We start from the raw sequence: 23,770 nt of genomic DNA, 5'->3' as shown, positions 1-23,770 counted from the left end.
TTTGGAAAAACTTTCCCTTGGAGATTTGGAAAAATTTCTAAAGAAATATGGAAGACTTTCTCAAAGAAGTTGAAAAGATTTTTCCAAAGAAATTTGAAATAATTTCTCGAGGCTGTTTGAGAGAATCTCCGGAAGGATTTTTTTTTAAATCCCGTGGAAACTCGACAAGTCTGTCCCAAGAAAATTTGGAAGAATTTCCCCCAGGAGGTTTGGATCAATGTCCCGAGGAAATTCGGAAGTATTTCTCGAGGAAATTTGGAAGAATTCGACATCAAAGTACTTGTGAATCTTCGGAGAATTCCCACTAGAAATTTGAATGAATTTCCCAAAAAAATTGAAATAATTTCCCAAGGAAATTCTAAAGAATTTCTAGCGGAAATTCAGAAGAAGGATTTCTTGTGTAAATTTGAGAAAATTTTCCGTAGAAGCTCGAAAAAGTTTCGCAAAGAAATTCGGAAAGTTCCTAGAAAGGTTTCCTGCGAAAATTGAAATATATTTCCCGAAGCTAATTATTTACGCAATAGTATATAACGAAATATTTCAGATATATTTCCATGCATCAAAACAGCATTGCTAGTTAGACATCAGATTGATTAAAACGGATATTGAAATAACTTGATTGATAAATAACCCAAAATATTGCTTTTCTCGCATTTAGCCAAAACACCAATGGCGCCAATATGGTTCGATGTGGAATTTTCTTCATAACATTCAAACGCAACGGTCGATCGTTATAAAATTCAATAGTGATGAACTTGGCTTTGCTCCATGTCGAATAAAATTTGTTGCGAGAAAATCGATTAACGATTACTATATACAAAATTTATAATGTTTTCTTTGGCTTTTGTGTACACAAACACACAGACAGACAGACATTTGCTCAGCTCGTCGACCATGTCAACACTATGTATCTCCGAGACTTCTATAAAAAGTTTGTTGTGGAGTGAAATGATAGCCTTTCGGTGCAACTTTGTCGAATAAGAAAGGTAAAAATGATTGTATTTGGCCAATGTTAGGAAAAGCAGTTCAATTTTTCCATGGCCACTAAAAAGATCTCCAGGAGGGTCCAAACAAACAAACTGTCCTGTTCCGTTAGTATGAATGTTAATCCAAAAATAAGTCACCAGATAATTGGATATTCATTGGTTCATTGGTGCTAGTATATAAAATAACTTATTCTTTGCAAAATTGAGAAGATGTAAATCGTGGACCCTTAAATGAAGATAATTTCTTTTTTTGAGAAACTAATCGACAAATAATTAGAATGTCTGGAATCTCTAGAATACACTCACCAACGATACATGATCCCGCAAAATTTGACCATGCACTGCTGTTCGCTCGAAACGATTTTTTTCCTCAAACAGTGTTAATATTTTCGGCTCGTGAACCCTTCTGGAATCCGGATCGGCCTAGAATGTGCGAAATCTCGGCAACTTCCCGCCTCTACCGCAACGTATATTTTTTTGGGTTGTTAGCATAGTGTGGATTGCTGTAGTACCCTCTTCCACTGACACAGCTGTAGGCCGCGATTGATTGCCCGCGCACTGGACGGGAAAGTGATAAGATAACCCCCAGCACAATTCGGATCCACCGGATTCCGTTTGCCTGGTCGGCTCGTTAGCAGCGGCGAGCAGCTGATGGATCGAACGGGCTTAGCCACGAGCTTTTCTACGAGCCGCCCGCCCCCTTCGAAGCTCTCATCGATATGGTGGTGTTTTGTGTAGTGTGTTATTTTTTGTTATCGTGAGCAGTTTATTTCTTTTTAATTCGTATGAATAATTTCCCCGCGTTTGTTCGATTGAGTGAATAAACGGAAAAATAGCGATCAAAAACATCACCAAGCCTCAGCGAACAACGGACGTCAGAAGCCGCAGCAGCAAAAAAAAATGTTCAAGCATGAGTGGGAAAATCCATATGCTGACCAAACGAGAGACGGCCTTCCAACGGACGTATACTGAGTGAGTAGGTACAGGTAAAACGCAATTTTTGGGTTGCGTCATGTACATATTTTCAACATTTCTATATTAAAAAATATCAATTAAGATATAATGCGAAAACTCTGTTTTGTATAACTACCTATATTATTGGTTTTAAGAACAATTCTATACGAACAAAAAATAGTAAAATATCACCGAAACGCACTGAAGTTAGGGCTCCTATCCGTAGTTACATTGTTCTTCAGATACCCTTACATTTAAAAAAAAAAAATAACCATGAGCTGCGTTATTAAAAACAAACTCAAGATTCTAAAAGCATGAAGATGTGTATCAAATCGCAGAACACCTTTGGTTTAAGGAATGTGGTGCGAAACTTGTCTGCCTCTGACAGGCACCAACCACCCAACAGATGGATGCATGAATAAATGAAAAAGCACACGAAGAAGCTATGGGGCTGAAAAAATCTGGTGGTGATAACAAAGCTTATCGGAAAGCCAATACTACCCAACTGCTGGAGTTTCCCACCCTGCTTTAAATAGCCCCGGCAAGGGACTGTACATAAATTCATTTTTGGCATTGTCCGACATATCTTCCCATTCCTGTTTTTTCTTCTTCAATTAAATCTTTTTCCATGAAACGTAGACCTCATGGAATCTTTCTTGAAAAAATCACGTTGTTTATCAAAGGTCCCTTCACGGATAGGAACCATTCGCATACGATGATATCAATAGGCAATGCGCGGGTGGAATAGATTGCATTCTGATGCGCACCAGTTATGCATCGGATGGATGTTTAATTTCAAGCTCGTAAGTAAAAGTGCCCCTTGATTAATTGATGGCGCAGCCAGCAGACGACAAAGCAATTTCATTAAAGGTTTTGTGAATCGGAGAAAAAAACAGAGAAGTGGCGATATTGCTCCAATCCAATCGCTGGCAATGATAACGGAGTCTCAGTGGATTGAAAATAGAGGGAAATTATGAAACTAGTGTTGGTTGGCGTGCATTTGACAGTCATCTAGATTTCTCATTATAGTGCACGCAGACTGGGACATACGAAATGATAATAATTAGGTATATGAAGAGTGATGCATCAGGGCAGGGCTAGAAAAGACGGAAAGACACTACACGTTTAAAGCTTTTCCAGTGAGCATTTCGCTCTTTCAAGGAAACACCGCGCTAGACAACAGGATAGCATACAAAACTTCCTTTGGCACTGCCAAAAAATATTTTCTTACGAAATGTGTTGCGACTGGAGTGGGAATTGAACCCGATTTTTTTCCTTCCAAGATCCGATAAATTGATGACCTTGAGTTAGAAACTGAACACTTTCCGTTCATAAGACCTTGATACTAGCTTCGAAGAACATTTCAAATAGATGAAACGCACAAATCAACGAAAGATTATTTGGGTATAAGAATTTTCAATAGTATTAATAATTTCTGTAATTTACACACGGTCATATCTGCTTCCATGAAAATAGACGTGGTTGTATATTTACTGAACTAGCAAAACATTATTCAAATAAATCCAATTTAAAATCAACAATTCAATCATGCAATATATGCAAGTTTTCCTAACAAAACTTAAATATGCAACATTTCATATTGCAAACCAAACCATTTAATTTCGAAAACAATAAGCACACCCAGTTCACAGTGAGAATCTTCCAATTAATTATTAATAAATGATCAACTGCATTCGCTTCCGGCTAACTGATCGTCAGTACCAATCCGGGCCAGTACCAGTGGTAGAAAATTGCTTTTCATCAAACACGTGTTCGAATCCATAAGTTAATTTACCACACCATCATTCCATAACCTCCCTTTTAGCTGTGCATCACTAGACCACCTCCCCCACCTCTCCCGCACTGAAGTCCCCCACATTCTGTGGCGGGTTATTTGTTCATAATGTCTGGCGGAAATTCACTTTGATCAGTCACGTGCGTAATGAAATCGCACTATCGACATCGACCTTTCAAAACCATATTTCAGTTAAGCGCTTTGTTGGTCATCCTGGTATGAGTTGTAAAAAGGTGAGCTGAGCCCAATTACGGGGAGGTATCAACTCATGAATAACGTTGCAATTGTAGGTGATTCGGAAAATGATTGGCAGGTAATTGCGCACCTGGAATACGTTTTCCTGTTGTTCATTATGCACCGATATCTATTTTAAATTAAATTATTTGTGTGAAATAAATGGATGACGATCCAGATATATGCTACTGTCAGACAGTTTACCATCGTGCTTCTTGAAATATTGAAATACAAAGCAAAATATTTCCGGCGAACTATTGGAAGTTCCGGAGGAACACCTGGGGGACCCTTCAAAAAAATTGATGGGACATTTTTCAGGGGATTTCCAGGATAAATATTCAAAGGAACTCCGTGAGGAACCTTCAAAGGATTTCTCAGGCATAGAGATGAGCCAGCCGTGTGCTGGAAATCTCTTTAATAAAGAAAAAAAAAATCTTGAGAGACTTTAAAAAAAACTCGTCAAAATTAATTTCAAACATTTCGTTGATGGGTGACGATGACGAACCATACCATCATCGGGGGTGACAATAGCTCAAATAGGGGTGAGAATAGGTCACTGTTTCAACTACTTAGAATGCTAGTCGAATAAATTTATTGTAACTGAAGTAACGTTGTGAGTGAAAATGACAATTCTTGAAAGCCTAATTAAATATGTATAATGTTTTTAAATGTAATAAATTTCATTGCCATTTACATAATAATTCTTGATATTTATTTATTTATTTTTTTTTTTTAAATTTATTTATTTATTTACTTTTCTTCATCAACAGACTATTAGAAGTCCCAATGAGTATTACAAAACAGTGTACTTATAGTTTAATTAATACAATAGCACTTACGTATTTAGAATTCACTACGAAAAATTGTACATTTTCTTTTCCTTAGCCTATTAATCAAACAAATTATTTTAATGTATTCTCACAAACAAAGCTGAAATTCTCAATCAGATCGCAACACAAATCCACAATCAGATATTACTTCTTCTTCTTCTTATTGGCATTACATCCCCACACTGAGACAGAGCCGCCTCGCAGCTTAGTGTTCATTAAGCACTTCCACAGTTATTAACTACGAGGTTTCTAAGCCAGGTTACTATTTTTGCATTCGTATATCATGAGGCTAACACGATAATACTTTTATGCCCAAAGAAGTCGAGAAAATTTCCAATCCGAAAATTGCCTAGACCGGCACCGGGAATCGAACCCAGCCACCCTCAGCATGGTTTTGCTTTGTAGCCGCGTGTCTTACCGCACGGCTAAGGAGGGCCCCAGATATTTTACTAGCTTTAAATTACAGAATTATCAAGCATATAAAAGCGGATGAGTTATCAAACATTTGGCCTCCAAGCAATGTTTTCATTCAAAAACTCCCTGAATTTAATTCCTTTCGGCGATGTGGAGAGGCTTAGAGCTAACATATCTTCAGCCATAACGCCAACATTTCAGTTTTTTTTTTCGTTTTTAATCTAGTCTTAATCTTCTCTCTGTTGTCACAAAATAAAGAGCAAAACTACTCAACAAGGGCAGTAAAGTGTGGGAAGTCTACGTTAAGTAATCTCATGTTTCATGTTTACAAAAGTTCAGTAAAATTTACGTAACTTTTAGTCAGTTCCAAACAATGTGTATTTTTCGTAATATTGAGATAATTTTAATTTTGGTATAATTTTGGGTTCTTACACTAAACCCCTGATTTGAGTGAAAAGTACCTAATATTAGGCACTTTTTCTAACCGTTTAGTTTGTAAATTTGAGGAAGGGCCGTTTGGCCGAAGCTAATTCGGCCGAATGCCATTAAGCTGAACAAACCGTTAGGCCGAAACCCATCTGACCAAATGTCATTTAATCGAAAAAGTTATATGGCCGAAAGGGTCATTTGACGTCTCACTTCTCATTTCTCAATCATCATTTCTAATTTCTCACTGTGAAAAGTGAAAAATGAGAAGAGAGAAATAATGGATTAGACAAAAAGCGTCTCCCTTCTCACTTCGCTCTTCTCATTGTTTACAGTGAGAAAAAGTGAAACATCTCACTGCTCATATCTGACTATTTTTTTTTACTTCTTAGGGTGAGAAATGAGAAGTGAAAGATGATGAGTGAGAACAGAGGCGTAAGAAGTAAGGAGTAAGAAGTAAGAATTTCTCATTCCTCAATTCTTACATCTCACGGTAAAAATGAGGAGTGCGTGGTGAGAAGTGTCGTACTTGAGAAGATGTCGCACTTCGAACTACTCATTTCTCACAGTGAGAAATGAGAAATAATGAGTGTGCAGTGAGAAGTGAGACGTCTACTCACTTTGTACTTCTCACTTTTCACAGTGAGAAGTGAGATATGAGAAGTGAGAAGTGATAAATGGGACAGCTGAATTTTCACTTCTCACTCATCAGGAGGGGCCCTCCTTAGCCGTGCGGTAAGATGCGCGGCTGCAAAGCAAGACCATGCTGAGGGTGGCTGGATTCGATTCCCGGTGCCAGTCTAGACAATTTTCGAATTGGAAATTGTCTCGACTTCCCTGGGCATAAAAGTATCATCGTGTTAGCCTCATGATATACGAATGCAAAAATGGTAACTTGGCTTAGAAACCTCGCAGTTAATAACTGTGGAAGTGCTTAATGAACACTAAGCTGCGAGGCGGCAATGTCCCAGTGGGGGATGTAATGCCAATAAGAAAGAAGACTCATCATTTCTCACTTTTCACCGGTTGCGCATTTGCAGGATTGAAGTGAGACGTGAAACGCCCAACCTTCTACTTCTCACTTATCATTTCTCATTTCTCATTGTGAAAAACTAGAAGTGCAAAGTGAGTAGTGAGACGTCTTACTTCTCACTTTGTATTTCTCACTTTTCACAGTAGGAAGTGAGCAATGATGAGCGAAAAGTAAGAGGTGAGACGTCTCACTTTTCAATTCTCATTCATCATTTCTCACTTCTTATTTCCTTCATCTTATTTTACACTTCTTTGTTTTCGCAGGGAGAATTCAGTAGTGAGAAATGAGTAGTAAGAAGTGAGATGTCTTATTTCTGACCTATTCGGCCCAACAACTTTTTCAACCAAATAACCTGTTCGGTCAAACGACATTTATGGCCAAATAACTCTTTCTACTGAACGACCGTTTCGGCCAAATAACCTCCCAAGTAACAATTTCCATGCTTCTTGGATTTTTTAATTCTTGTAGCGGATTTATAATAGCAATCACCATAGCTAGTTGCTCAGTTTTATTGCCGATCTTATTGCTATCAATAAACCTCTCATAAATATGCTGAAAAAGCTTCAAACGTCAAAAGCTTATTGACCTTATGAGCGACTCTACAGTTGTGATGGAGAGTATGATAAATCCTATTTCCACAGATCGATCAAAACCAAAATTTTTGGTCGTAATGTGGTGAAATGAGTAACCCCAATAAGAATATTTGCATTGCAAAAAGTTTATAAAGGCGTTTAATAAGAGCAACATTTTCAATCCAAATTTATGATGGCCATATTGAAAGTGCAGAAGCATTTTCAAGTCGGTAAAATTTATCACTGACATGCATGATTAGGTAATGTTTTTACCGCGTAAAACCCTTTTTGATCATTGATTTTCCGAAAAATATATTAAGCTCGTTTAGTGGAATGTATTAAACCGTCTAAGACGAATTAAGTACAGTCCATTTAATTCCACCAGTTAATTTTCGTTATCTTTGCAGATACGTATTTCGACCACAACTGTGTGGTCGTCTTCAATGTCTTGTACTTGACTCGACTTGAAGAAAACAATCGCAACTTACACTATTTATACTACGCTAGGTACCTAATCTAATCTTATTTGCCTACTTTATTTACCTATACAGTAAATTACTTTATTGTTTAGGTAGAAACTTGAAGAGCCAAGAGCTGCCATTACCCTGATCCTTATTCAACAGCGCTGTTTGTACCTGTCGGTGGATTTCCAAACTCTCAGCTACATCGAGTTTCCATGGGGAAGAGACATTTCTTGAGATTTTAATATTTGATGCCGTAATTGGGTGATTTTCCTTATACACATGCTCTGCTACCTTAGATCTAAATTCGTAATGTAATCCCTTATCGTTTTCTCTTTTCGCCTTATTCACTTCCGCCATATGTTCCTTGAACCTTATATCTAATGATCTTTTGTTTGGCCTACATAGATTTTTCACATTAGGGAACAACTTATCTTATAAACGCCTGCCTTATTCAACATTTCTACTTTATCCTTCGTTGAACCCAATAGAGACTTGAGTTGGTTGCTTCTACTGGAGAATACTAGATCGATGCCGAATTTCCTTAGTCGAGGGCGTAGCTGGTTGGTGATGTGTTTATCATATGGGACCGAAACTCTTTTCAGCGGCTCCTCTATCGGTGTCAGCGTTGTATGTCCATTTCGTCGTAGGTCCTTCTTGTTGATGATCGCTCGTATAGTCCTCTCCTGGTATCCGTTGATCTTCGCTGTTTCCAAGATGTATTGTAGTTCTTTCGTTTTCCTTCTTCGCTCAGGGTATCGTCTGCATCCTGTGGATCATGTGATGAAACGCTGCCATTTTATGTTGGTACGAATGGTTCGATGTATATGGGATGACTCTCATGGTGTTCGTGGGCTTCCTGTAGATTTCGAGGCTCAATGCTGCATTTGCTTCCCTGATGACTAGTAGATCCAAGAAAGGTAGTTTACCTTCCCTTTCCTCTTCGAAGGTAAATTTGATGTCCTTATGCACGTTGTTTATCGCTTACAAAATCCTGGGTAGATCCTTTCGGTTGATGATGCTGAAAATGTCGTCGACGTATCTCCACCACTTCTGGGGTAGCATTCCTTGTTCTTGTAGGTTGTTCTCCAGATTCGCCATGAACAGTTCGCACAAAAACGGTGATAGCGGATTTCCCATCGGTGCTCCTTTCGTCTGTTTGTAGTAGTTGCCACGAAATGTGAAGTAGTTCTCCGTCATGCATAGCCTTGCCAGATTTAGGTACATCTTCACCTTTCCTCGCCATGTTGTTTCCGTCCTTTGTGTTAGCAGCCAATCCTCTAGAAGATTCAGAGCATCTTTCACTGGAACGCTAGGGAACAATGCCGCTACGTCGAATGATACCATTATGTCCTCTTCTTCGATGTGTCCTGATTCCAACAGCTTCTGGGCGAACTCCTGGGTGTTGATGACTGACCTGCTGGGGAATGGTTTCGGCATACTTTGGAACTCCTTTACCAACCATTTGGCTATGTTTTGGGTAGGGGAACCCACTGATGAAACTATCTCTCGCATCTCCTTGCCGGGTTTATGGATTTTTGGTAGTCCTTTAATCCTAGGAATAAACCCGGTTCTACCTAGGATTAAAGGACTACCAAAAATCCATAAACCCCGCAAGGAGATGCGAGAGATAGTTTCATCAGTGGGTTCCCCTACCCAAAACATAGCCAAATGGTTGGTTAAGGAGTTCCAAAGTATGCCGAAACCATTCCCCAGCAGGTCAGTCATCAACACCCAGGAGTTCGCCCAGAAGCTGTTGGAATCAGGACACATCGAAGAAGAGGACATAATGGTATCATTCGACGTAGCGGCATTGTTCCCTAGCGTTCCAGTGAAAGATGCTCTGAATCTTCTAGAGGATTGGCTGCTAACACAAAGGACGGAAACAACATGGCGATGAAAGGTGAAGATGTACCTAAATCTGGCAAGGCTATGCATGACGGAGAACTACTTCACATTTCGTGGCAACTACTACAAACAGACGAAAGGAGCACCGATGGGAAATCCGCTATCACCGTTTTTGTGCGAACTGTTCATGGCGAATCTGGAGAACAACCTACAAGAACAAGGAATGCTACCCCAGAAGTGGTGGAGATACGTCGACGACATTTTCAGCATCATCAACCGAAAGGATCTACCCAGGATTTTGTAAGCGATAAACAACGTGCATAAGGACATCAAATTTACCTTCGAAGAGGAAAGGGAAGGTAAACTACCTTTCTTGGATCTACTAGTCATCAGGGAAGCAAATGCAGCATTGAGCCTCGAAATCTACAGGAAGCCCACGAACACCATGAGAGTCATCCCATATACATCGAACCATTCGTACCAACATAAAATGGCAGCGTTTCATCACATGATCCACAGGATGCAGACGATACCCCTGAGCGAAGAAGGAAAAACGAAAGAACTACAATACATCTTGGAAACAGCGAAGATCAACGGATACCAGGAGAGGACTATACGAGCGATCATCAACAAGAAGGAAAGGACCCTACGACGAAATGGACATACAACGCTGACACCGATAGAGGAGCCGCTGAAAAGAGTTTCGGTCCCATATGATAAACACATCACCAACCAGCTACGCCCTCGACTAAGGAAATTCGGCATCGATCTAGTATTCTCCAGTAGAAGCAACCAACTCAAGTCTCTATTGGGTTCAACGAAGGATAAAGTAGAAATGTTGAATAAGGCAGGCGTTTATAAGATAAGTTGTTCTCAATGTGAAAAAATCTATGTAGGCCAAACAAAAGATCATTAGATATAAGGTTCAAGGAACATATGGCGGAAGTGAATAAGGCGAAAAGAGAAACGATAAGGGATTACATTACGAATTTAGATCTAAGGTAGCAGAGCATGTATAAGGAAAATCACCCAATTACGGCATCAAATATTAAAATCTCAAGAAATGTCTCTTCCCCATGGAAACTCGATGTAGCTGAGAGTTTGGAAATCCACCGACAGGTACAAACAGCGCTGTTGAATAAGGATCAGGGAAATGGCAGCTCTTGGTTCTTCAAGTTTCTACCTAAACAATAAAGTAATTTACTGTATAGGTAAATAAAGTAGGCAAATAAGATTAGATTAGGTACCTAGCGTAGTATAAATAGTGTAAGTTGCGATTGTTTTCTTCAAGTCGAGTCAAGTACAAGACACTGAAGACCACCACACAGTTGTGGTCGAAATACGTATCTGCAAAGATAACGAAAATTAACTGGTGGAATTAAATGGACTGTACTTAATTCGTCTTAGACGGTTCATTGATTTTCATTAGAAATATATTAGGGAGAAATATCAATATATTCAAGGGAAATTAGGGATATTGCTGCTACAATTATTTTAAATATAATGGCCAAAACTACATTATTTTGAGAGCGCGTGGTGTTCAATCTTACTTTTTTCCTAGTTTTCACCATGAAATTGAACGCGCACATCATTCCGATGGAAGCACATTGTAAAACAATCCGAAAATAATATTTTTAGTAGTCATCCTCATCATGATTTTCATCAACATTTTATGTTGTTATTATTTTTCTGCAAAGTTTTGTTTCCCTTTTTTCAAAGCAAGATTTCTGACAACTGCCGCAGCCAAATTCTTTTTTTTGCAGGCGGTTTAAAAAGGATTTCTAAATACTCTTATAACAGGTTTATAGTGGTTATCTAGAGAGGGCCACTTCGTCATATCTTACACTTATAGTGGTCATCAAAAGGTTGTCGTGCAATATTGGGTTTTATTGTTAGATCTTATAAATTGATCTTGAAAACCATCCCTAGAGCGGAATCAAACTCGAAATGTTACTTGGGCTTCCTCTTCTTCTTATTGGCATTACATCCCCACACTGGGACAGAGCCACCTCGCAGCTTAGTGTTCATTAAGCACTTCCACAGTTATTAACTACGAGGTTTCTAAGCAAAGTTACCATTTTTGCATTCGTATATCATGAGGCTAACACGATAATACTTTTATGCCCAGGAAAGTCGAGACAATTTCCAACCAAATAACCTATTCAGCCAAATAACCTACTCGGCCAAATGACCTAAGGGTCCGTGACCCTTTGGGGGCCGCAAGACTGTAGCAAAGGGGCCTTGAAATCTTTGCAAAGGATGTCCCCATATTGCTGTTTAACTATCGTTAAAACAATTTTGGCATAATTATATCACTTTTCACAGTGACAAGTAAAAAATGAGACAATCCAATGCTCACTTCCCACTCATCATTTCTCACTTTTTAACGGTTGGGCATTTGCAGAATTGAAAAGTGAGAAGTGGAACGTCTCACTTTTCACTTCTCTTAATTATCATTTCTCACTTCTCACTGTGAAAAGCGAGAAGTGCAAAGTGAGTCATAGAACGTCGCACTTCTCACTTTGAAATACTCACTTTCCACAGTGAGAAATAAGCAATAATGAGCGAGATGTGAGAGGTGAGTCGTCTTACTTTTCAATTTTGACTCATCATTTCTCACTTCTTATTTCCTTCATCTCATTTCACACTTCATTGTTTGTGCAGAGAAAATTGGAAAGTGGGAAATAAGGAGTGAGAAGTGAGACGTCTCACTTCTCACCGCTCACTCCTTATTACTCTCTATTCACTAAAGGTAGAACTGTGAAGTTAGAAGTGAGAGACCTCACTCTCCCTCCTTACTTCCCACTTTTCACTTTTCTCAGTAGTTCTTTTTGTCATACCATTAAGGTCAAACGGTATTTGGTCAAATGACCTATTCGGCCAAACAATTTTTTCGTTCAGATAACCTGTTCGATCAAACGACATTTTTGGCCAAATGGCCTTTTCTACTAAACGACCGTTCCGGCCAAAAGACCTATTCGGTTAAATGACCTATTCGGCCAAATTACCTATTCGACCAAATGACCTATTCGTCCGGATGACCTTTCGGGCCTAATGATCTATTCGGTGAAATGACGTACTCGGCCAAACGACTCAATAGGCCAAATGACCTATTTGGCCAAACAACTTTTTTGACCTAATACCCTGTCCGGTCAAACGACATTTTTGGCCAAATGGGTTTTTCTACTAAACGACCGTTCCGGCCCAAAAAATCTATTCGGTGAAATGACCTATTCGGCCAAATGACCTATTCGTTTGAATGACCTTCTCGACCAAATGACCTATTCGGCCAAACAACTTTTTCGACCAAATAACTTGTTCGGTCAAGCGATATTTTTGGTCAAATAGCACTTTCTATTAAACGACCGTTTCGGCCTAAAGATCTATTCGGCCAAATGACTCATTAGGTCAAATGACCTATTCGGCCAAACCACTTTTTCGACCGAATAACTTGTTCGGTTAACCGATTCAATACGGATTTTTTTTCGCCGTATTTCAACATAAATTTTGGACATACTACTTCAAAAACGGATGCAAACCATAAAAAAGTAAAAATATGGGGTAAAATATTTTGACGTAGGACTACGTCTGTGTTTTCTATATTGGGGTACACTTTACGATTGCGAAAATCGGGGACCGTCACGAAAATATGATAGACTTTGAACTTTAATATCTAAGCCGTTTCTCGATGGATTTTCATTTGTTTTGGACCATTCGATCAAGGATGAGTCAACGCTTCTTTGTTTTTATTTGTAAATACTGATTTTCAACTATTTATTATCGATAATTGATGAAAAGTTTAGAAATAGGTAAACTAACCAATCACGTTCATGCATCACTAGCACAGACATCAAAAATCAATCACTTGCGGATTTGGATCTAATCCTCAGTTTGAACAAGGTTTCACGCAGAGCAGACGCATCAAAGCGATCGCAGCGGAGCGAACACAGCATCATGGAGGCGCTAATAACATTTTCAAAGGAAATCAATCGCATTGGTGGTGGTCCTCGATGTGTTGCTGCAGATCATTGAACCTCAACGAACCAGAATTTCATATGAAGAAAAGGTTGACCATAAAAATAGCACTGTGGCGATCCCGCACCGCCAGTGCCGATGCTGAAAATTTATTACAAATTGTGGTGTCAGTTAGTTGGAAAGGAACATTTGGAAAAAAAAATTGATTCTTCTCAGGACCAACATTTTATGAAAAGAAAGAGTTAATTGCGAAAAAAGACTGTTTCGGTGGCATCGGGTTTGGCGTGGTAGTTTGGTTGCTGTTAGTGATTCCATCCATTAAAATTCACTACATCATCTCCCTCCGACGCGCTATAAAATTCGCTATTTACGATTGAGTTTTACACTTTGAAGAAAGTTTATTTCGGATAGTCGGATCCACCTTTTTTTGTATAAAATCAATGAAGACGCCATCTCAGTGGAAACTATCTACAGCAACCACCCATCGGTGAACGTCGCTCGGACAGACAGATGCCGAAAGAAAATGTTTTGTAATATGAAGAAACTTCGTCTTGAGTCAAACTTCTGTTGTCATTCCTCGCAACAATCTTGTGAAAAAGTTTCATAGGATTCTTAGAATTTATTATTCTTCGAACGGTCCGTTGTCTGGGGAAACCCGATCGAAATGGCTCGCGCGCGCCGAAAAGCAGCTTTCTTATATCTAATGAAGTAATTTCATTAGTCCCGCCCCTTCATTAATCGTTATGAGTGCACATTATATTTACAACCATATCAGCTCGCAAAGGGGCGGGGCTAACGGGCTTAATTTATTAAATATAAGAAAGCTGCTGTTCGGCGCGCGCGAGCCATTTTGATCGGGATTCCACAGAGAGCGGTTCGACATTCGATGCAGCGGAGCGGACACAGCAGCACGAAGTGGGTGGCAGTGTTGCAATGCTGTAAATTTATTTCAACCCTTGGAGGCTTAGCGAAAAATCATCAAGTGGCTGTCGGACAGTTGCAGCGCAAGGTGTCGACAAGCGATTGGATGCAGTTAGTTATTTGAATGGGAATTGGGAAAAGAAAATTGGTTCTTCTCAGGACCAACATTTTACGAAAAGAAAGAGTTAATTGCGAAAAAGGACTGTTTCTGTGGCATCGGGTTTGGCGTGGTAGCTTGGTTGCTGTTAGTGATTCCATCCATTAAAATTCCCTCCGACGCGCCATCAAATTTGCTATTTACGATTGAGTTTTGCACTTTGAAGAAAGTTTATTTCGGATCAACCTTCTTTTGTATAAAATGGTGCCTTTTGTATAAAATCAATGAAGACGCCACCTCAGTGGAAACTTTCTACAGCAACCACCCATCGGTGAACGTCGCTCGGACAGACAGATGCCGAAAGATAATGTTTTGTAGTATGGAGAAACTTCGTCTTGAGTCAAATTTCTGTTGTCATTCCTCGCAACAATACGCATCTTAGATAAACAACATCTCATAACAAAATTCAGAATCTTGCGAGAAAATTTCATAAGATTCTTAAAATTTGTCATCCTCCGAACGGTCCGTTGTCTGCGGAGTCCCGATCAAAATGGCTCACGCGCGTCGATAACCAGCTTTCTTATATCCAATGAAGTAATTTCATTAGCCCCGCCCCTTCATTAATCGTTATGAGTGCACATTATATTTACACCTATTCCAGACCACAAAGGGGCGGAGGCCACTACACGATCCTGAGCCCGGATTCCCCCACTCGGCTGAGTCGGTCCGGTGCCCACGCAACGCTCGACCTCTACGTAACAAACCTGAGTGACCACGTCTCGCAGCCGGTTGTATACCAGGAGCTCAGTTCGGATCACTATCCGGTGGTGGCGGAACTGGGCTCCTCGGTCAATCGGCACCAGCAGTTACGGCGGAACTACCACCGAGTGAACTGGCAGCGTTTCCAGCAGTGCGTCGATAACACCATCGACTACGAGGTGCGTCCGGAGACGCCGGAAAGTATCGACCGTCAGCTGTGCGCTATCGAGGAGGCGATCACGGCGGCCTGAGAGCAACACGTACCGACGGCTCGGCAGGTAAGCAACTCCCTAAAGATCGATACACTCACCAAAGATTTTATTCGATTGCGGAATGTCACTCGCAGGCAGTTTCAGCGTACTGGACTGCCTGAGCTTAAGGCACGCTGCAATCGAATCACAAAATTTATCCAGGACAGAGTGGTGGACCTCAAAAATAAAGATTTTTCGAATAAGATCCGCACTCTCCCAGATTATGCTAAGCCGTTCTGGAAAATGACCAAAATTCTAAAATCCAAGCCTCGGCCCATTCCACCTTTGATCCCACTAGACAATAATGGCTCGAAGGATCGCTTGATAACTCCTGCAGAGAAGGTCGCTGAAATAGGTCGTCACTTCGTCAGCTCACACAATCTTGGGCAGAACATCGCCAGTCCTCACGAAGCAGCCGTCAACGAGCATGCAAACAACATCCATTTGATTCCCAACGACTTCTCGGAGGAGTTGGAGATCTCAGCTGGCGAATTGACGGCCTATATCAAATCGTCGAAGAACATGAAGGCCCCAGGCTTCGACAGCATCCTGAATCTCGAGCTCAAACACATGAGTGCTCCGTTCTTTGAGCACCTCTCACTGATCTTTAATCAGTGTCTCCGGCTCAGCTACTTCCCATCGTCCTGGAAGTCAGCGAAAGTCATCCCCATCCGGAAGCCTGGGAAGGATCCTTCCTCTCCCAAAAGTTATCGACCCATCAGCCTTCTCTCAGGGTTATCCAAGCTATTCGAAAAAGCTATTCATCATCGGTTACTTGAGTCTGCCGGAAATCTCAACATCTTGCTCGAGGAACAGTTTGGTTTCCGACGCGGTCGGTCAACTGTACACCAACTGACCCGAGTTACCAACGTCCTCAGACGGAACAAGTTTGTCTCGAAAACATCCGCCATGGCCTTACTCGATGTCGAGAAGGCATTTGACAATGTATGGCATGATGGCCTGGTGTACAAACTACAACGCTACAATCTTCCCAGCTACCTGGTGAAAATCATCAACAATTACCTGTCGGCAAGGACATTCCGGGTCTCAATCAGCGGAGCGAGTTCCAATGCGCACAACATCGTCGCAGGCGTTCCCCAGGGCAGTATCCTCGGCCCCTGCTTTTCAATCTGTTCACATCCGACATGCAAGAACCTCCAGAAGGCGGCATTCTGTCTCTGTTCGCAGATGACACATCCATCGTCTACAACGGTAGAGTGATCAGAGCGCTAGTGGCAAAACTCCAACGAGGCCTGGATGCCCTGACAGAGTACCTCACCAGCTGGAAGATCTGTATCAACGCGGCGAAGACCCAGGTCATCATTTTCCCCACTCCAAATCCCTAAACTTGTTCCGCCTGGGGACTGTAAAATCATCCTCAATGGCACGACCGTGGAATGGGCCAATGAGGCCGGCTACCTTGGCTTGACCCTCGACAGCAAGCTTATTTTCAGGCAACAGGTTGACAAAACGGTGACAAAGTGTAACGTCTTGTTGAAACTACTGTACCCTTTGATCAACCGCCGGTCGTCATTGTCCCTGAAAAATAAGCTTGCTGTCTACAAGCAAATCATCCTCCCTGTGATCGAATATGGCATGCCGGTCTGGGAGAGCTGCGCTAAAACCCACCACCTCAAACTTCAACGGGTCCAAAACAAATTCCTGAGGATGATCCTCAACACCCCTCCCAGGACAAGAACATCCGAGGTCCACCGTCTGGCCGGAATAAAAACCTTACATGAACGCTTTGGTGAGTGTAAAGAAAAGTTTAGGGTCCGTTGCTTGCATTCGGATCAGGCTCCAATTAGGGCGCTAGTTCCAATCTAGGTTATCAAATTTCTTATTGTAAATATTAGTGTACATAGTAGTTAGGTTATCAAATTTAAAAAAACACACCAGCGCCTCCTAAAGGCCGTCATATTAACAGTATATCATATAAACACTTAAATAACAATGTAAACATAAAAATTTAAAATTGAAGTTGGAGGGCCAAGCCGGCCGAACACTGTATATGTAGAAAAATAATAATTGTAAAACAGAAAATTATTAAATAAAGAAGAATTTTACTACTACTACTACTACAAAGGGGCGGAGCTAACGGGCTTAATTTATTGAATACAAGAAAGCTGCTTTCTAGCGCGCACGAGCCATTTTGATAGGGATTTCGCAGAGAGCGGTTAAATAAGATTTTACGCAGAGCCGACGCAGCGGGCTAGCATTCCAGTTCGAGACAGCAACACGTACGGACGTGTTTTTTGCTCGCGCTTTTTTTCGAAGTGTTTTTTCTCGTTCGTTCGCTGTTTACGTTTTCGCTTGTCGCGTTGGCGTTATTTTCTCCCGGACCCGTCATGGGAGACTCGGTGGCCGAATCGGTCGCTGGAAAAGTGCCTAAGCGCACTGCTCTTGGAGGCGCGGGTAACCCCTCCAAGCAGCTTTTGCAGAGCAACGTGTTCTCTCCGTTGCCACTTGATGATGCCGGCAATCCGCCGAAAAAGAGGAAGAAGCAGCAATCGCAGCTGCCGCAGGTGCAACCGGAGCGGAAGGAGAAGTGCCCGCCCGTGTTTGTCAAGGGCGATCCACCGGATTTGCGCCCAAAGATTCGCCAGCTGATCGCTAAAGGGCTGAAATGTACTTTTCGGCTCTGCAGCGAGGGCGTGAAAGTGATGCCGGCAAACAAGGACCATCATCAATCCGTCGTGGAGTTCCTCGAGGTCCACAAGTATGAGTACTACACTCATGACCACCCCGGCACGAAGCCGCTAAAGGCTTTGTTGCGAGGACTCCACGACATGAAGGAAGAGGAGCTAAAAGCTGAGCTCGAAAGTTGCGGATTGAAACCTGTGGCCGTGCACAAGATCGCTCGTCACGACAAGACGAGGAGATATCGCGATCAGCTTTACCTGGTCCACCTGGAGCACGGCTCCACCACGTGGAAGGACCTGAAGCTGGTCGGTGTTATAAATTACACCGTCGTTTACTGGGATCGCTATCGTCCAGTGCACCGCAACGCAGTGCACAAACTGCTTCAATTTCGGGCACGGCACCAGGAACTGCCGCATGAAGCCGCGCTGCAACAGGTGTGGCGAGCTCCATCCGACCGATGAGTGCGACAAGATGGAGGTTGCTGATCCAAAATGCGCCAACTGTGGCGACAAGCATCGGGCTACAACCAAGGACTGTCCAAAGCGGGCGGCGTTTTTGGAAATCAGGAAGAAGGCCTCCACCAGGTCCCTGCCGAAAAAGAACCGAGTTCCTGCTCTCAACGAGGTGAACTTTCCGGCCATCCCGGCTCCCCGGCGAGCGATACCAATTCTTCCACCTTTGCAGCCACACAAACGGCTGGCGGCTGCTGCAGCATCAGTTCAAGCTCCAACATCATCCACCAGCGATTGGCCCCCGCTTCCTCCCCCTGGATTCCGTCGTCAGGATAATGAGCCCTTCCGGCCGAGGGCGACCCACCGCTCTACACATCGGAGCAGCTAGTTCCGATTTTCACCCAACTGGCAACGCGACTTCGCGGTTGCAAAACTCGCTTCGACCAGATCTTCACCCTGGGCATGTTCGTCATTGAAAATGGCTGCTAGGGTGGGTCTGGTCAATTGGAACGCTTGCTCACTAAAGAGCAAAATCATCGAGCTCAGCGATTTCCTTCAGGAGAAGGAGATTGATGCGGCTTTCATCACCGAAACCCACCTGAAGCCCGAGGTAAGTGCAACAATTCCGGGTTTTAGGCTGGTGAGGTTCGATCGAACAAGCTCCAGAGGGGGAGGAGTGGCAATCGCCTTGCGAAGCAACATCGCCTGCCGCCTGCTGCCGGACTTCAAGCTCAAACTCATCGAAGCCGTTGGAGTGGAAGTCACCACTTCTGTCGGAGTCGTCACTCTCATCGTGGCTTACTGTCCCACACAAGCCAAAGTCGACGATGGCTCGTCGGCTGAGCTACGAAGGGACATAGTCAAGCTCACTCGGCAGCAGGGGCAGTTCATCATCGCCGGAGACCTGAACGCAAAGCACCAATCGTGGAAAAAACCGTCTCCAACCGGAACGGAGTCGTCTGGTCCAACGACGAACTAGAGGGCCACTACACCATCCTGAGCCCTGACAGCCCTACCCGGTTGGCACGGTCCGGGGCCCATGCTACGCTCGACATCTACATCACGAACATGTACGATCACGTTTCCCAGCCGGTCGTCTTCCAAGAACTGAGCTCGGACCACTATCCGGTGGTGGCTGAGGTTGGATCTTCAGTAAATCGGCACGAGATAACAAGGCGAAACTACCATCGAGTGAACTGGCAGCGGTTCCAGCAGTGCGTCGACAACTTCGTCGATTATGAGGTGCGTCCGGAGACGCCAGAAAGTATCGACCGCCAGCTGTGCGCCATCGAAGAGGCAATCTCGGTGGCCCGGGAGCAGCATGTCCCGAAGGCTCGGCAGGTAAGCAACTCCTTAAACATCGATACACTCACCAAAGATTTGATTCGATTGCGGAATGTCACTCGCAGGCAGTTCCAGCGTACAGGACTGCCTGAGCTTAAGGCACGCTGCAATCGAATCACAAAAATTATCAAGGCCAGAATGGTGGACCTCAGAAATAACGACTTCTCGAATAAGATCCGCACTCTCCCAGATTATGCTAAGCCGTTCTGGAAAATGACCAAAATTCTAAAATCCAAGCCTCGGCCCATTCCACCTTTGATCCCACTAGACAATAATGGCTCTAAGGATCGCTTGATAACTCCTGCAGAGAAGGTCGCTGAAATAGGTCGTCACTTCGTCAGCTCACACAATCTTGGGCAGAACATCGTCAGTCCACACGAAGCAGCCGTCAACGAGCATGCTAACAACATCCATTTGATTCCCAACGACTTCTCGGAGGAGTTGGAGATCTCAACTGACGAATTGGCGGCCGATATCAAATCGTCGAAGAACATGAAGTCCCCAGGCTTCGACAGCATCCTGAATCTCGAGCTCAAACACATGAGTTCTCCATCCTTTGAGCACCTCCCGCTGATCTTTACTCAGTGGCTCCGCCTTATCTACTTCCCATCGTCCTGGAAGTCAGCGAAAGTCATCCCCATCCGGAAGCCTGGGAAGGATCCTTCATTCCTCCAAAGTTATCGACCCATCAGCCTTCTCTCAGGGTTATCCAAGCTATTCGAAAAAGCTATTCATCATCGGTTACTTGAGTCTGCCGAAAATCTCAACATCTTGCTCGAGGAACAGTTTGGTTTCCGACGCGGTCGGTCAACTGTACATCAACTGACCCGAGTTACCAACGTCCTCAGACGGAACAAGTTTGTCTCGAAAACATCCGCCATGGCCTTACTCGATGTCGAGAAGGCATTTGACAATGTATGGCATGATGGCCTGGTGTACAAACTACAACGCTACAATCTTCCCAGCTACCTGGTGAAAATCATCAACAATTACCTGTCGGCAAGGACATTCCGGGTCTCAATCAGCGGAGCGAGTTCCAATGCGCACAACATCGTCGCAGGCGTCCCCAGGGCAGTATCCTCGGGCCCCTGCTTTTCAATCTGTTCACCTCCGACATGCCAGAACCTCCAGAAGGCGGCATTCTGTCTCTGTTCGCAGATGACACATCCATCGTCTACAACGGTAGAGTGATCAGAGCGCTAGTGGCAAAACTCCAACGAGGCCTGGATGCCCTGACAGAGTACCTCACCAGCTGGAAGATCTGTATCAACGCGGCGAAGACCCAGGTCATCATCCACTCCAAATCCCCTAAACTTGTTCCGCCTGGGGACTGTAAAATCATCCTCAATGGCACGACTGTGGAATGGGCCAATGAGGCCGACTACCTTGGCTTGACCCTCGACAGCAAGCTTATTTTCAGGCAACAGGTTGACAAAACGGTGACAAAGTGTAACGTCTTGTTGAAACTACTGTACCCTTTGATCAACCGCCGGTCGTCATTGTCCCTGAAAAATAAACTTGCTGTCTACAAGCAAATCATCCTCCCTGTGATCGAATATGGCATGCCGGTCTGGGAGAGCTGCGCTAAAACCCACCACCTCAAACTTCAACGGGTCCAAAACAAATTCCTGAGGATGATCCTCAACAACCCGCCCAGGACAAGAACATCCGAGGTCCACCGTCTGGCCGGAATAAAAACCTTACATGAACGCTTTGGTGAGTGTAAAGAAAAGTTTAGGGTCCGTTGCTTGCATTCGGATCAGGCTCCAATTAGGGCGCTAGTTCCAATCTAGGTTATCAAATTTTTATTGTAAATATTAGTGTACATAGTAGTTAGGTTATCAAATTTAAAAAAACACACCAGCGCCTCCTAAAGGCCGTCATGATACATTATATTTTAAAAATTAAGTAATAGCATAATAATAATAATAATAATAACAATAATTGAAATTGAAGTTGGAGGGCCATGCCGGCCGATCACTGTACATGTATAAAATGATTGTAGAACAAAAAATGATTTAAATAAAGAAGAATTTTACTACTACTAGCCGACGCAGCGGAGCGAACACAGCAGCACGAAGGCGCACTGATAGTATTTTCAAAGGAAAATCATCGAATTGGTGGTGGAAGTCTGCGTTGGTGGTCGTCATTCAACCTCAACAAACCAGCATTTTATGTGAAGAAAGAGTTGTTTACAAAAATGACGTCTGTTTCGATCCCGTGCGATGCAGTGGCTATGCTGAAAATTTATTCCAAATGGTGGCGTCTTAGCGAAAACTCATCGAGTGATCGTCGAACAATAACAACACGAAGTGGAATTCTAACCCTAACGTTTCGACAAGCATTGGGTTGCAGTTAGTTATTGGAAACGTGCATTGGGGACACAAAATTGGTCCTTCTCAGGACCAGCATCTTCTGAACAGAAAGGGTTGATTGCAAAATGGACTGTTTCGGTGGAATTGGTGTTTGGCGTGATAGTTCGGTTGCTGTAAGCGATTCCATTCATTCGAACAAATTTGTTGCGTTGTCACTCACCGACGCGCGCTTTTTATTCTGCTATCGAAGAAAAACCTTCTGTTAACGCCAAACTATTAATTTTGGACTTTGATGAACATTCTTGCATCCCGGGTTAACTACCCTTGTGTAAAATAATGGTACTGTAAAGAACCGATATTTTTCAAATAATGGAGCTTTTCAATCCTCAACTACAACAAAACATAATCAAAATCTTGTGAGGAAATTCCATTTGACTGCTACTGACGCCATCCATTTGAACAAACTCATTGCATCATCTCCCCCGAAGTGCGCTTGTGGTTGTGCTACCAAAGGGCAACTTTCTGTCGTCGCCAAACGATGGTAACCCGAAAAAAATCGATATCATTTCTAATGACTAACGAAACAAAACCAAATAATCTTGGCAGAAAATTTCACTTTCCGTCGACGACGGCCAAATCGATGAAGACGCCAACTTAGTGAAAAATGTCGTTTAACTGCCTTAGTTTTTCAAATGGCGCATTATTAAAAAAAAAAAAACTTTCTAAAATCGTCATTGTCGTTTAAACAGCCGAACAGTCTGTTTGTCTTGGTAAACAATTTTCCTAGCGGTCAAAACCTCTTCTTGGATAAATAGTTTAAGTCCTGAAAAGGACTGTTTGTAATTTATTCTTGAAGTCCTGCTCACGTTGCCACCAGCGCTATAGAAAACGATGCATGTACGCTTCCATCGCGGGCGGAAGTCGAACGTTGCAAATTAATATATTTGTGTTTTGTTTCGCGCCACCTCCGATTCTGCGTATTTTTTTCCTTTCGTCCGGACATTTTTGAGCATGTCTTCTAGGATTCTGATGATATCCACTGAAAGATAGACGAATGCCTTCAGTGGCGATGCGGCCGATGAGTCGTTCCTTTTCCACGGCTGGTTCATCCAACTGGGAGCTACCTTCAGTTTCTTGATTGGGTTGACCTCCGAGCAGTTTGCACAATGCTAATAAATTTACACAAATTATGATGAAAAATACCCTCCCTTTCGTATAGCTACGTAGTCATACGTCACCTTTGCGTACAACCCGATTGGGCTGCACCTTTGAGTTTTTTTGAGATCTTTTAGGGCTTCCAAACCCTTCTTGAGTACAGAACTTGATGATCTACATAAACAACAAAGCGTTTTACGGGGACTCAATCCTAATATGGAGTTGGCAATGGTACTTGAGACATAGATAAACTATTTTTATCAAATCGCAGTGTTACCAGAACATCAACGGTACTCCAAACTATT

At 42.7% G+C, this 23,770-nt stretch overlaps 2 protein-coding genes across 2 annotated transcripts in view; one reads left to right on the top strand and one right to left on the bottom strand.

Moving 5' to 3' along the window:
• LOC134223624 (galactokinase-like) overlaps nt 1–23,770 on the bottom strand; it is a 180,920-nt gene that overhangs the window by 146,020 nt on the left and 11,130 nt on the right. The window lies entirely within an intron of this gene.
• LOC134223623 (extracellular serine/threonine protein CG31145) overlaps nt 1,938–23,770 on the top strand; it is a 267,195-nt gene continuing 245,362 nt past the window's right edge. The window contains exon 1 of the transcript XR_009982640.1: nt 1,938–1,958. The gene's annotated coding sequence lies outside the window, so the exon portion shown is untranslated. The remainder of the gene's footprint in view (nt 1,959–23,770) is intronic.

The sequence above is a fragment of the Armigeres subalbatus genome, chromosome 3, assembly GCF_024139115.2.
Source record: "Armigeres subalbatus isolate Guangzhou_Male chromosome 3, GZ_Asu_2, whole genome shotgun sequence".
NCBI classification, from domain to species: Eukaryota; Metazoa; Arthropoda; class Insecta; order Diptera; family Culicidae; genus Armigeres; species Armigeres subalbatus.
The sequence above is the reverse complement of the archived record's forward strand: the minus strand, read 5'-3'. Positions and strand labels throughout refer to the sequence as shown.